Source organism: Mustelus asterias, chromosome 19, assembly GCF_964213995.1.
Source record: "Mustelus asterias chromosome 19, sMusAst1.hap1.1, whole genome shotgun sequence".
NCBI lineage: Eukaryota > Metazoa > Chordata > Chondrichthyes > Carcharhiniformes > Triakidae > Mustelus > Mustelus asterias.
Genome location: NC_135819.1, coordinates 59,300,974 through 59,303,111, shown reverse-complemented (window position 1 = coordinate 59,303,111; position 2,138 = coordinate 59,300,974).

Below are 2,138 nucleotides of genomic sequence, written 5' to 3'. Positions count from 1 at the left end.
CTTAAGGCCCATCCCTTGGCACTGCCTTGTGCCCGGTGGGCACTGCCCAGTGAGAGGTGCTAGGATGCCAGGCTGACACTGCCAGCATGCCAGGCTGACACTGCCAATGTCCCAGGCTGGCAGTGCCATGTTGGCATTGCCCACGGGGAACTGCCCCAAACCACCTGGAGGGCTTCAATGGCCTCTGGTACGTCTGGCGAGGTTGTCACATCTGGTCCCATTGCTGGGGACCATACGTGATCCTCGCAGGTGAAGACCAACACTGGCAAGGCCATTAAGGCAAGTTAGCTAAGACGATTGCGTCTCAGGCTTACTAATAATATTTAAATTGACTAATGAATATCAAAATCAGCCTCGCATCCAGGAAGGATGCAAGGCTAATTATGCTGGCAATTCAGTGCCGGTATCATCGTGAGAGATGAGAAACCAGGTGCAAACTGGTTTTTCGTTTCTCTCATGATCTTACTGGCTTGCCACATTGACCGACTGGCGTAACAAGCCTGTAAGATCGCCCCCTTAGTTCCGTTTTATTCATTTATAGGATGTGGGCATCGCTGGCCAGGATGGCATTTATTGTCCATTCCTAATTGCCCTTGAGAAGGTAATGGTGAGCTGCCTTCTTGAACCACTGCAGTCCCTGTGGTGTAAGTTCACCCAAAGTGTTGTTGGAAGGGAGTTCCAAGATTTTGACCCAATGACAGCGAAAGAAGAGCAATGCATTTCCAAGTCAGAATGTGAGTGACTTACAAGGAAACTTCAAGGTGGTGGTGTTCCCATGAATCTGCTGACCTTGTCCTTCTAGATGGTAATTGTCATGGGTTTGGAAAGTGCTGGCTAAGAAGCCTTGGTAGGTTATTACAGTGCATCTTGTATATGGTACACACTGCTGCCATTGTTTGTCAGTGGTAGAAGGAGTGAATTGGTTGTGGAAGGGATGCCAATCAAACAGACTGCTTTGTCCTGAATGATGTTCAACTTCTGCGTGTTGTTGGATCAGCACTTATCCAGGCAAATGCAGAGTATTCCATCACCCTCCTGACTTGTGCCACTGTAAAATTGGTGCAACATTGGGGTAGTGGGCTGGAACCCAGAAGTTATTCCATTCCTTCAATTTCATGCTGCCCCACTTAAAAAATTGCCAGCAGGTGAGTCCAGGTTCGGGTCTCTATCCTTCATTGTCACTGGGTGAAAATCTTGGAACTGTGCGGCACGGTAGTGGCACGGTAGCACAGTGGTTAGCACTGCTGCTTCACAGCTCCAGGGACCTGGGTTCGATTCCCGGCTTGGGTCACTGTCTGTGTGGAGTTTGCACATTCTCCTTGTGTCTGCGTGGGTTTCCTCCGGGTGCTCCGGTTTCCTCCCACAGTCCAAAGATGTGCGGGTTAGGTTGATTGGCCATGCTAAAATTGCCCTTAGTGTCCTGAGATGTGTAGGTTAGAGGGATTAGTGGGTAAATATGTCGGGATATGGGGGTAGGGCCTGGGTGAGATTGCGGTCGGTGCAGACTCGATGGGCCGAATGGCCTCTTTCTGTGCTGTAGGGATTCTAAGATTCTAAGAACTCACTTACTAAAAGCACTGTGGGTATATCTGCAGCACATACAGTGCTGTGTTTGAAGGCAGCTCACCACCACCTTCACAGGGACATTTAGGGTAATTAATGCTGGCTTAGCCAGCGGTACTTAAATGCTATAAAAGAATAAAACAAATATTCCCACATTATTATTTGTGCTTGGAGTTCAACAATCCTCTTCACCACAAATTGTTGGTTTACTTACATACATTCTAAATGGTCTTTATATCCCTCATAGTCCTTCATAGTCTGCTCCTGTGTGATATGTAATTACTATATTTTCTAGTACTATCAAACGCTCTCTCACTCCTTTATGCTTCTTATTCTCTTCTATTTCTATTTGTTGGTGCCTTCTCCACTGCCAATTTAGTTTAAACCCTCCCAACCCGCACTACTGAGCTCAGGTTCACCCCCTGTTTTATATCAAATTCAATTTTACTCTCCATTGAAGTTAGTGAAGGGAGAAATGTCTGTTGCAATCCCACCAACTTCCCAATTGAAGAATAGGATTCACTTTACTCCATTACATGTAAAATACGGGACACAATATGGGACATTATCTTTGT